This window comes from Acomys minous (genome assembly GCF_964271855.1).
Source record: "Acomys minous genome assembly, chromosome: 7".
Taxonomy (NCBI): domain Eukaryota; kingdom Metazoa; phylum Chordata; class Mammalia; order Rodentia; family Muridae; genus Acomys; species Acomys minous.
The window spans coordinates 54,049,175-54,063,141 of record NC_140488.1 but is presented as its reverse complement, the minus strand read 5'-3'; positions in this window follow the sequence as shown (position 1 = coordinate 54,063,141).

The following is a 13,967-nucleotide window of genomic DNA, read 5'->3' as shown; positions in this document are numbered from 1 at the left end:
GAAGAGTTAAGAAAGTCAGGGTCCAAGAGAGCAGGTATGTGGAAGAGAGTGTCAAGATAAAAAAGGGACAAAATAAAGGTTACTTTGTGTTATAGCTCAGAAATACAGTCAGGCTTAGTAGAGAAGATCTGTAAGCAACTACATTGAGGACATTTATTCTGCCAGTTATTAGGTCCAAAGCATCCCTGAAAGGTGGTGCTAGTAACAATGTCCTTAAAAAAAAAAGACATTGAAAGGGTAAACAAAAAGATTGCTACTGGGTAAACAAAGGCCTAAAGGTGGGTTTCTATTTACCAGGAAACTCCCTTAATCTGCCCTCAAAGGTTAACTACCTTGACTAAGGACATCTAGTTCTTGATCAACGTGAAGAGCTTCTATCAGCTCAAAGATTCCCACCCTGCTGACTGTCATTTAAAGTCAGCTTGTTTTTCCACCATTTTGCTCTTCTCTCTGTCACCAACTTCCTATTTCCCACACCTGTGAAGTAGCCTTGGAAGTCAGCGGTTTCACAGCGTACTTGTATCCATCGCCTCACCATATCAAGTGTACTTTGGGGGCTGGTCACCTGTCCATGTGATGGACAGACCAGTTGGACAAACTTTTAAGGGAGGGGACAATAGTATGTAATGTTTTGGGTAGTTCTGCCCAAGTGTCAGAAGTAGAATTCAGATTTTATGCTTTTGACTAGGAAGAAGTAGATTCTTTCCTTGAGGCTGGGCAAAACCCTGGTACCTCTACCCTTTCCAGTTCATAATGTATTTTCAATCTTAAGGAGAGGCAATTGTGATGTTTTCCTTTGAATGCATGTGAGTTACCAAGGAAACAACAGGTAAGGTCCAACCTTTGACTTCAAAAGAGGGGTCTATCCTGAATGTCCTCTAAATCTGCTTGTGGTTGTCTCTCTACCTAACACTGGAACTGGAAGCTAAGTTGCCTTCTGTTCTTTTTGCTGACAATCTGAATAAAGACAGACGCTCCTAGATTTTTCTTGATGGATATTTCAGATCCTGGTGTCCTGAGGGGAGTGTTGGGACTGGCTCTTTGGTGGGCAGAAAAACATGTTCAGTCTTCCCTTCTAGAGCAGTTTATTTCACTAAGAAATTTGCTTTTTATACTCTAGGATCATGAGTCGCCTCTGTGAACATTAGTCTAGCTTTATTATGCAACATCACAACCTTTCAGTTTGTAATAACACTAGTTTTATAGATTCTATATATCAGGCGCTGTTGAATGTAAAAATGTAATGATTTTAGCACATGTGAATTAATTTTTTTTCTAACTCCATTAGATTAAAAATTTACTGGGATAAGCAAAAATAGGTTAGGGCTTCACCAGAGAATGTACGTTTTAATGAAGGAGTGTTGCTTATTATTCAGCTAACCTAATGAAGTTGCTTTGTATCCACTGCATGCGTTATTACTGATTCCCCTATCATGATGCTTTCTTTCTAGAGACTATTAAAATGATTTGTACATATCTCCGTGGAAGTCTGAGAAAGGGATGGTGAGCCTCATTCTGATCTTTGGAGTATAAAATGGTTTCCCACCTTCAAATATGCCTGGTTCTTAGCCTACCTTAATATCTCATAGGCAATCTTCATTGTAGAATCTGCTATTTAATTGCAAGTATATAATCTTGGAAGATCATCATACTGAATTATCATTATCATATTAATTTTGTAAAGATAAATTTCTTTACCAAAGAAGTGTCCATAGTAGTCTCTGCCTTGAACAGTCAAGGTAAAACAGTTATCTGACTGCAGGATTACACAAGCACACATAAAGTTTGTGTTAAACTGCAGCTTATGGTACAAGAGATCTGTGAAAGAGTCAAAGACGCTTCATTTCAAACAATTTCCAAGGTGATGTTGATATTACTACACTAGGACTTATTTTGAGTTGTCAAACTTTGGGTGATTTCTATTGCATGAGGCCAAAAGAAACTCAGTGAATATAATACAATTATAATATATTCTATCTTAGAAGTCCTTATCTGCTTTTTCTACTCATCATCCAAGAGTTAATTATAATCAAAATTTTCTCTATGTGTTCTTCATGAAATTAGTATAACCCCCTTCTCTTCCTACTGATGATCTGTGGGACATAAAAGCTCTATTGCATAATGCATTGTTTAATTGTCTTAGAAGTAATCAACTTGTCAGTATTGGATCATATTAAATGGACCATTTCAGAAAAAAAATTATTTTTTGTTGTTGTTTTGTTTTGTTTTGTTTTTCCAAAACAGAGTTTCTCTGTATAGTCTTGGCTTTCCTGGACTTGCTTTGTAGACCAGGCTGGCCTCAAGTTCACAGTGATCCTCCTGCCTCTACCTCCAGCATGCTGGGATTAAAGGTGGCTACCAACATATTCAGCTAACAATTCTTTTTTTTTTTAATAAATGAATCTTTATTTTCCTCATTGCCAATAACTAAAAATAATTAATGTTTCTTCAATAATACCTTTTAGCATAAAATTATAGGTAGTCACAGCTAACATGAGAAAAAAATAATAATCACATTCTTAATTTTAAAATAATGTTTATTAAAGCATATAGTTACATTTGTATTACTTTTATTTCTTGTTATATCATAAAGTAATATGCATGTTTTACTTTATTATTTATTACTAATTTCCTACACTTACTTTATAGAATAGACTCTATCAAGGGTATGTATATTGAGACTAAACCATAGAATAGACAGAGTTTGGTACTGTGTAGAATTTCAAACATTCATCGGGAATTTTAAATTGGAACATACTAGCCAGAGATGAGAGGATCTTGATAGATGATATATAAATAGATAGATAGATAGACAGACAGACAGACAGATAGATAGATAGATAGATAGATAGAAAGATAGACTGATACAGATCTTCAACTTACCATGACCTGTATCCAGGAATGGGAATGTAGCATATAGTTACCTAGGACCTGTTAAGTTGAAGGCATATGAAAAAAAGTGATTACTACTATTATTGTACCTAGCACATGGAATGCTATGAATAAAAAGAAGAGATTACGAAGCAGATTGGAAGAGTGACCTAACATGGCTTATACTCGATAGCCTTAGAGGTTTGAAATATTTGCATAGAACTTTGGCCAGCAGAGCAGTTCATTGCCCAGGAAGAAAAGATGGATCTGGACATGCATCTGTTCGGGTCATATGTGCAGAGCCCCACTGCTTCATGCAGCCCAGATGTCTTTTGGTAGAGGCACTAGCCAGACAGTCCCCTGGGCTCAGTGCTTTGCTTCAAACAAAAGAAAGGAGACAAAAGGAAATAATACAGCTAAAGCTGACAGCCACCATGGAGACCATCTTTTATTTAACTTTCTTATTTTAAAGATGAAGAAGACGAGGCTCAGAAAGAACAGGTTAGAGATGAACAAATCTTTGCCTCAAGCATGGGCTTTCATTTAGTAGGACATTGCTGTTCTGTGGTTGTAATCAGTCTTGGAAGAGTTCTTAATCTATATTGACACTCTTTCTCCCAGTACCTTCATAATATTCATTGTTCCCTTTGAGGGAACTGAAGCATCCTAACAGTGAATGAGCTATGAAGTAGCAGAAATAGGAAAGCCCCATAATGTGTGGGACAGAAAAAGTAGCACAAATGTGACCTACTCCAACAGCCTTTTCTTTTCCTGACTTCACTCATCCCTTTGATCTCTGTGGCATCCTATTGCTTTTGGTGAATTCAATTAGACATAACTGTCTTGATGTGCTCTATTTTGGTGCTGCGAGCGTGTGTGTGTGTGTGTGTGTGTGTGTGTGTGTGTGTGTGTGTGTGTGTGTGTGAGTGTGTGTGAATTCCTGTTGAATGGTAAGGCTCATTTTCTGGAGACTGTTATTCTTTCATGGTGCTCTATTATGTTCTCTAATGGATGGCTGAGTGGGCTGGCTGGTGAAATGGTGATTCATTCAAAGTCCTATGCTCATTCATGACTCACAGCAGCTAGGTGCACTGCCTTGTGAAGCAGCTAGGTGCACTGCCTTGTGAAGCAGCTAAGTGCACTGCCTTGTGAAGCAGCTATACAAAAGCATGTCTATAAAGAGAAAAACATTAACAAGAAAAGCCATCCAAAGCCCTCCAAGCCAAGCCCTTATAGCTTCCATGTGTTGATTCATTTCTGCTTGTGGTGAGATAGTTAGTTATACCTACAAATTAAGAGATATCCATTTTGTTTTAGAAAGAATTTCAATTTTCTCTATGAAGCTATACTATATTTTGCTTTCGTAAGAAGCTTTAGCAAGAAACTAAAAGGAAGAGAAATTGAGTTAAACATTCAAAGAGCTATAAACATTTGATGTTTCAAAGAGACATGAATCAAGTGATGACAGGATTTTCTTTCATATTCTTGATCTTGCACTCATTTGACACTTGCATGGTTTGTTCTAGCTTAAGCCCATAGTGAACAAACACCAATATTTTTCAATAAGTAATTTTTAAAAGAATAAAACAGTTGCCACTGGAATGAAATAGCTTAACAAAGGTGGTTACTGAATGATTTGTTCCCTAAAGTCTGACTTGCTTTTTTAAAAATTGGGGGGGGGCACCTTGAATGAATTAGTGTGAATAGATTTGCTATTGTTGCTTAGAAAAAATATCCGGAAATATAAGGTTGAAAACAGATAAGTTATATACTTTGTATTTCTAAAACAAAACCAACTAACAATAGAATGTCCTCTAGAATGGTTATTTATGTGGGAAACACACCTTTGCCACAGTGAGATGTATTATAAAATAATTAAACTCACTGGGTCATCTCCATTTTGAAGCCATCTTGATTTAATGCTGCACAGGGAAATAATTAGATGAATTTGAAACTACAATCTTAGGGGAGAAAAATAGGGCAAAATGTATTTCAAGAAGGGATTGCAGGGAGCCTGAACTACCACTATTATGCAGAAAAGAGTCTAAAAATAAAAGTGGCACACAAGCTGTGGAGGATTTCGTACTTAGTAGCTTGTAGCCTGGGTTTTCAGTGTCTAGTGCCTCTGTTTGCAAATGCTGGGAGTTCTCTGCCTTCTGAATCAGGAAGTACTTTGTAAAGAAACCAATTCTAAGTTTCCATAGAAGAAGGACGGTTAGCTTGTTTTATAGGGGCATGTACCTTCTTCTTCTTCTTCTTCTTCTTCTTCTTCTTCTTCTTCTTCTTCTTCTTCTTCTTCTCCTCTGGTTTTTCCTATGCTCACACTTCCAGCTCAAGTAAAAATAATTCCTACTGGAGAAATTCACTCACAAGTAACAACATTCTAATTGGGTGAAAGAGTAACAGTAGAGCAGATAAGAGTTTAGGTCCTCAAATCAAGTAGACCTAGGTTCATGTCCCGGGTCTAATATGTGCAACTTGAATTTAGTTCCCAGTTCACCTTCACATTTAGCTTATGCCTAGACCCTAGACCCTATAGACAATGGGAACGTGGATATAAGTAGTAAAGGAAAATATGTTTCAGACACCAGCCTGAAGATCTCAGGAGGTGGAGAGTTAAGGCGCTAATCAAAAACAGGGATATGCATGGTTGGAATTAAGTGGCAGAGTCTGTATTTGTGGTTCTGGAACTTGGGGAAACATGACTTTGCAAGTTTTGTCTTCCTTAAAGATAGGAGCTAAGTCTAGTTACCTTTCACAGCTTTACCAGTCCCTCACTGCTCTGCCTGGCACGGAACAAGTGAACAAATGGGACACTGGGCATGAGGCAGAGAATCATAGTCTTCCACACTTTGTGTCTATGTTCTCCAGGACATAAGAACTGAGGACTCAGGGGCCAAGCCACGCTGGGAAAATCCTGTAGTGGGTCAAAATGAATTGAATCCAAAGATAAAAAGGCAGCTATGAGATGGCAATGCCTTCTAATGCATGTGGTCATGGCCAAAGAAACTCTTTAATGCTCACAGGACCGAAGTCAATGTGTTAGACAGAAAACAAGAGCCAGGGAGCTTCTTGGAGAGCCACTATCACCTTGGAGTCTCTTGAGAATTCTTTTCCCATTTGACCCATTCTTCCCTCCTGGTTCCTTTTCTTCCAACGTCTGGAAGAAAGTTCTATTTACAGTGTTTCCTTGGCCTTGGGGAGAATAGATTGGTGACACAAGCACCTCTCACTGACCCAGAGTCTCTGGACTCCTCTGAGGAGGATAATTACGTTTCAAAGGGCAGGCACTGTAACAATCTTAGCACACTATGAGAGATTCAGTAAGAATAGCTATCAAGCATAGGACTGTGTAGGAAAAGCAGGAGCATTTTCCTTTTCTCCTTTTTGTTAAGATTTTATGCACCTGCTAGCAATCTCTTATTTACCCGTTTATTGGTGTATTTGGCTGGAATTTTTTTAAATGAGACTTTCCCAGGGTGCATTTGGCAAAGGATGTGTGGATCCTATTTATTCTCTGCCTCCCCTGAACCCTCCAGGCTCCTCTCAAATCATCCAGGCCTTCACTGCTTCCTTCCTTATTTCTTGCCACCTGGTGTCCTGTCAGGCCAATTTTGACTACAGTGGTTTTTATCTGCTGAGTTGTACTTGGCAGAATTACTACTCCCAGAACAACTCAACTCTAGAGAGAATGACATAACCAGTTGTGCTAGAAATTGTATGACCAAAGCCCAGGTCTCAAGTACGATCCACAGGCAGTGAGCACACCCAGCTCAAACAGTGTGGAGCATACCCTGATCCAGGGAAGTCTTCACCACTAATATCAGAAACAACTCCCATTATAATATTGCACACATGTGAAGTAAGGATGGTGCAGTGTTGGGGTGAGGCGAGTAGGCTCTTGTTCCAGATAGTTTGAAACTCAAATCTTGTTCTATCTCTCATTGATCCTGTGACCGTGAACAAGTCACATGACTCTCCCAGGCCTAGTTCACTTACTGATAGCATAGGAGAAAACAACAGGTATTATTAGACTGTTGCGTGGTTGCCGTTAGATAATCCATGTAATGTCCTCAGCACAGTGTCCTGCAAATGTTAACTCTTCTAAAATTTATGAAGATGTTTTTAGACTTTCGAGACTTTTGTCCACGTTTCAAGTTTGTGCTTCCTTATTTGGATCTCTTGGCAAAGGTCTCTGGGGATAGAGCATTTCAGTTAGAGGTATGGCAAAGCACTTTGAGACCTGAAATAAACCCTCCCTCAGTAGGAGGCATAACATTGGGGGATTAGGCTGCTTACAGTCTAGGAAATGATGGGCTCTGGCCTCTGCCAGCCTTTCCTGGAGGCTGAATACTCAGATCTGCCCAAGGCCTCTCCTGGCTGTTAAAGCATCTGCTTAGACTGTATTTGTTTGTCTAACTGCCAGATCCCGGGGCACTCAGAGGCTTATGCTCATCTTGAAACTGTTTTAGTATTTACTAGTTTAAAAATAATCATTGAGATTTAAATGTGAAAATGAACAGTAAAACAAGGGTAATGATCCAAAATCAGACATGCAAAATCAGGAAGCATCTAACGTATAACTGTGTACCAAATAAACATTTGGAAGTTATAATAGCAACAAACAACACAACAACCGAATGAGCTAAGGAATGTCATGGGCATAAAGTTATTGACATGGCTCTGATATAAATTCATCAGCACTATCAATGCAGGTTGCACATCCTTAATTCTAAATTTGGAAATCTAAAATGCTTTCAAGTCTCAAAGTTTTTGATGTTACAAGCAGAAAATGCCATACAACTTCATTCTATAGACTGTAGGTAAAGCACAGACCCTGTATAAATTTAGCACCAGACTATTTGTCCAAGGTGTATATAATATGCAAATATCCCCAAATCTGAGACAAGATAAAATTTCAAGAACTTCAGATAAGGAATAACCACTGGGTATTGGATTTATAGATATTGAATTGTGAGTTCAGTGAGCTACTTTCTTCCTTGGTATAAATTATGAGACTTTTCTCATTCTAGTCATTGGTTATGAAAAACTGTTTCTAAGAATAGATGTTACAAATAAGGGAAGTAAATAAATGACTTAGGTATATAACACCACTTTAAAAACTAAATGTTGAAGTTGAATATAAATTGTCCCTCATGGATTTATATGTAAAACACTTTGTCTCTAGTTGGTGGTGCTATTCAGTGAGATGGAAGAAACTTTCAGAGACAGAGGCTAGCTGAAGTCTGTCGGTCACTGGTAGCATGCATTTGAAGGCCACATTTGGTCCTTGGTCCCTTCCTTTTGCTCTACCTCTTGTCTATTCTGAGATGAAAAACCTCAGCCACATATTCTCAGTGCCATCATGTTCTGGCCAAGTAACTGTGGACCAAACCACCTGCAACTATAACCCAAAATAAATTTTTTCTCCTTTAAGTTGATCTTGCAAATATTTTGTTCACTGCCAAGAACTATACTCAGTGTCCTAAAAGTTTTTCAGATACACATTTATTTTCTGAGTGGCTTTAAGTATCTAAGAATCCCTAGAGATTGGGACACAGTTTCCCAGTGATAAAAAGAAGGATGAGTGCATCATTTTGCTACCTGTTCCAATGACATTGGTGATGCCTTTGAAGTGGAAGTAAATTCTTAGGTAGAATGGCCTGAACAGTGCAGAGAAAGTTGGTATATCAAACCTAGGGACTTTTAAGGAATTCTTGTATAGTGCCCCATGGCCACATGGGACATGTTACTTTCTATCTACACAATCAGGCCATACCTACAGAAAGAGAGATTATCTAAGAACATTAGACATCTCCACATGAATGGTATTTACTGAAAATGTCTCGATACCAAAGAAAACAAAATTAAGTTGTCTTTTACACAGATTATGAAACTAGAAGGCCCTACGCTTACTCTTTATCCATCCTCCTCTCAGGAAAGCATGCTGAGCCTCAAGGAATGTCACCTTCTGCGAGCCAGGTCCATTTCTGCCCTCAGAGTGTTCAGACACCATTGTAAACCAGCTAGTCTGGAAGGAATGAAGCTTAGCTGAGAGGGTGAGTTACACAGGACCTTGCTCGGCAGGGAGAAACAGCCTTCTCCAAGAAGGTTTACAGTGAAACAGCTGTCTTTAATGGGGGTGAATCATGCCTATATAAACCTTGGGGAAGTGGGTAGAGGTTTTTGGAGTGAGTGCACATCATTGGCTAGGGCTGAGGTGCTGGGAATGCTTCATATGCATGAAGAGAAATTCCAGGCACTAGCTGGACAAATAATTATAAGGAAATAGGAAGTTTTAACCAGAAACTTGGCCTCCAGGCTATGTGACTACCTCAAGGGTACCAGAGGTCAGGGTTGCAAGGCTATGTACACCAGAGCATACAGGCCCAGAACAGGGAAGGAGCAATCCTTACTCCTGCTGGTCTCAAGATGAGACTTTTGAACATGTCTTGACCTCAGTTATGCTCAGACAGTTTTACCCAGTTGCATGGCTTACCTGCCCCATATCTCCCCCTTTTTGTTTTATAAAGGGGCGGTGTCATCAAAGTCATCAAAATCATCAGTCTGCTAATGTCTATGCTGATCTCCACTGGTTTCTATATGGCCTTTAGCAAAATACATTTAGACAGGTTGCCATTGTTTTATTTGCAAGAAAGTATCCTGGCCATTAAGCCATGCAGAAGTTTCAGAAAATCCTTTTGTTTTAAATATCACTGTCTCAAGTCTCTTTATTTTATAGATGTAGAGCTGCAGCAAATAGAAAGGGTAAGATTTGCTTAAGGTCATGTAACTAAAGAATAGAAGGTCCCAAGCTTAAATCCTAGTACCCTAACTCCTTATTTGATATTTGCTGGAGTCACTCCAAATGTGGCCTTTTGCAGCCACATCAGACTCTCAGGTGGTATGCAAAGCAAGCATTTTCACATGACTTTGATGAGTTCCAAAAGAGAGGCCTGAAACAAATTGCACGGTGGAAATGAAGTGTAGTGTTCTGATAAAGTTGCCACTTTTCTTTTTCCACTAAGGATTTGTCTCTGAAACTCTCTTAAGGAGTTAAAATTCTCCACAGTTGTTCATAATTGTGTATATACATAAATAGGCAGTGCAATTCAATAGAGGAGTTAAATATGTGATTAAGAGATATCTTACAATCAATGGGAAATTGTCTTAGTTTAGCATAAAGAAGTGTTTTTTGTTGTGGTAATGGAAGGAGGCTTCTTTTTCCTTAGTCTTGGATGCTTATTAATTATGATAAGGGTGGTTTAAACTGGCATTTTCCTCATAGGAATAGCACTGTCTTAGAAAATTTTAGCTTGCTCAACATTCACTGAGTTTAAGAATATTATGTACAATATTGAGATCTACATTTTCTTCTCATCATAACCTTGAGATGAACTCTGAGTTCAGTAATTTCTGTTTCACTGTGATGTTACTAGACTATGACCCTAGAAAAATTTCCAAACAATAATGCCTTGTGAACAAAAAGAGGAGAAAGCTAATAGAGGGTAGGCCCTTGTGAATTAAAGCATTTATTAAGCTTGGCACAGAAAGTACTGCTTCTCAAACTTCAGCCTACCTAGGGCTTATTAAAACACAGATTACTGGGATTTTCCTGCCTGGTTTCTGATCTAACAAGTTCCCAGATGACTGATTCCACTGGCCCAATGACCATACTTTAGGAATTAATAATGTAGCAGATTTTAATACATGTTTCTAAAGAACCTATCTTTTAGAGAGTACCTTGTGCATCACATTGTGCTTGGAGAGCTGATGGAAGTACATAGTCAAGTCAAAAATAACTGGGTCTTAATATGCAGTTTCTCAGGCCTGTGACCTAGATCACAAACTTAAGCAGTAAACTACAAGCAGGGACTTGTAACTTTAAAACCCACTTGTGGGGAGACTACAGAGACAATGAGATCTTCAGGGACTTCCTATCTTAGCAAACATCACAAGCAAGGGATCAGATGATTCAGCCAATAACAAATACTTTTGATAAAAATCTATATAATATAGAATGAAAAACTTGTTTTTATGTGTTTTATTCACACCCCAATTTAGATCTTTTCTTTATATTATGATAAGTATATTTTTACATGAATAAATCCACTAATCTTTTTAACCATCCTTAGGTAGGCATCCTTTATTTATCTATTTATTTATTTACTTACTTACTTACTAATTTACTTATTGGTTTTTCAAGACAGGGGTTCTCTTGTATTCCTGGCTATCATGGACTGGCTTTGAACACCAGGCTGACCTCCAATTCACAGAGATCTGCCTGCCTCTGTTTCCTGAGTACTGGGATTAAAGGTATGTGCCACCACACCCAGCTAGGTAGGCATCTTTATTGATGTTTTACAGATGGAAAGACTGAGGTCCAGAGAGGATTAAGTATCTCCTTCAAGTTCATACCGGTAATAAGTAGAAATGGATGTAGGTGTAAAATTTAGCCCTATGCTACTAGACATGTGTGTTACAAGGATAAGAGTGTAATAAATCTCAAGTTGCAAGAGAAAGAAAGATAAGTACAAAAAAGTTTCTGAGGATGACAACTGACTTAGAGAGTAGTAGCAGAAAACATTTATACTAGAAAGGAGAGAGGGCGATTACACACATTCTTCTGAGAATGATGTGGGGACCCGTGCCAATTCTGCCATGTCAGAAATCCTGTGCTAGGCTGTATGCTGTGACCTTTGAGTTGCTGACCTTGATCTCACCACGAGGTCTTGTGTTCTAGGCTATCCTTGGACTATTTACCTTTAAAAGTAGAGAAGTCTCAATTTGGAACCAGCCAGAGGATCTAGGAAGTTCTTACAAGGAACTACTCAGAGAACTAGGAAGTTCTACAGAGAGCGATTTAGGCTATTGTATTCTTGCCCAGGGGCTAGGGTGAGTGAGATTAAAATAAATCCTGTTGACCTTGTTCTATATATGTTCCATGCAATATAGTGAAACTTGATCAGAAATTTCCTGACTTGATTCGTTATTTCTTTCGTATCTGTATCCTACTTTCAATCCCCACTCCCTCTTTCAGGTGAACCCTGATTCAATTTTTCCTGGGGAGTGGGACCCGACAGAATGAGCAGTTGAAAAAGGTGAGGATGGTAAGACGGTGCACACTTTTAATCTTAGCACTTGGGATGCAGAGGCAGGCAGATCGTTGTGAGTTCAAGGCCAGCCTGGTCTACACAGTGAGTCCAGGACAGCCAAGACTAACACAGAGAAACCCTGTCTTGGGAAAAAAAAAAACGAAGGTGAGGATGAAGATAATGGAGATGGAACACTTGAAGGCCTAGCCCATGATAACAGGGAAAGCAATTGGTGGTTGCTATAAAGGACAGCATAAAGGTAACCAGGGCCAGGGCAAGGCTGTACTGAGATGGAGGGCACGAACAGATTTTAACAGTCACTCAAATAATCTCAGGAGTCCAGCTCATCGAGTTAATTTCTGTCTCTAGCTTTTGCAAGCCGTGGAGATGGGACCAATTTCCCTAGGCCCTTTTGGTGTGAGTTTCTTCATCTATAGTCATGTGATAGTCATGTCACCTTATTTAAATTGTTGTTTTGATACTTACATGAGGTAGTATACATAAAATAAACTGGAGAGTATCAAGCCTTCAGAAAATCTGTTTTGTGTGTTATCATTTGACAAAATGTCAGTTTGTAACTTCCTGTACATCAGGCAGCATCTTAACCTAGTGGTTTACAAAGTGGTCCCCAGACCAGTAGTGTCAGCAGAATCTGGAACTTGCTAAGATGCTTTTAGAGATGCAACCTAGATCTAATGAATACAAAACTCTAGGGGTGAGACTCAGCAGTCTGATTTAACAAACAGTTCCAGACTGTTGCCTTATATGAGCATGTGTGAGAACCTTAAGGTATTTTATATAAAAGGAGTTTACTTACTTATCATAATACTTCTGCTGTGTACAGGAAGAAACTGAGGTGCAGATAAATAAAATCTGACATCACACAACTAGCAGGTAATGGGACCCTGGAACTTGTATTCTATTATGGGCTGGATATGTTTTGAGTGTGTGACCTTAAAATTTCAAGTATTGATAATGGAGATAATGGAGTCTTTTAGAGCAATGTTTAGAGGGATGCCATTAAAATATTGGGATATCTGGAACAGTTAAGGTAACTTCCATGAGATCCCTGGGCTTGCCATAGAATGAGTTCTTATAAGAGCAATCTTTGGCCTTGGATGACCACTCTCTGGTTTCCTATTTAATGGTGTGAAGTATTCCCCCCATGTATGCTTTGATTATCTCTACCACAAAACTATGACATCAGGAAGTGTGTGTGTGTGTGTGTGTGTGTGTGTGTGTGTGTGTGTGTGTGTGTGTGTGTGTGTGTGTGTGTTGGGGGGTGGGCAATTACCAGAATTTGTTCAATACTGTTTACACTTTCAATGTCCAAACGTTCTATTCATTCCTTTATTTATGTAAATTACTGTGCTTCAGATGTTCTTCTACAGCAATGAAAAATCAATTAATACATAATCTATTTAAAATTTTCCAAAGTTTACGTGCTATGGAGGTACAATCCCAAGTAGAGGGCTTGTCTACTACACACAAGCCTGTGGATTTTACCTCCAGAACTGCAAAGTTAAAATAAAATACAAATTTCAAATTTTCTTAGCTCTTAGTCCTACTAGGTTTTGTTTCACTCCCTTCCCTTTGCTGATTATGTCATAGCTTGTTCCCATCTATCCTGACTGATGTCTGTAGTGTCCTGTACTCAAAAGAAACATATCCTTTTGGAAGCATGCTTTTAACATCCATATGGCTTTGCAAGGGACTGGCAATAAATGCTGAAGTAGAGAAGTATGACATAGAAAACACCATGGTCAGCAGTGTCAACTTAGATTAAGAAAGATAGTGACCATTAGGGGGACCATTAGACACATTATTTTGACCTGTTCTGCCTATTTGAATGGAGTTCATTTCATTTTGCAAATAGAAAAATTTGAATTTCATGACTAGACCACACCATCAATGTCTGGGCAGGTAATGTGATCTTGAGGGGCCTTAAAGTGATCAGATTTTTTTAAATCAATATGCTCTTAATCAGCAGTCATGTTAAGT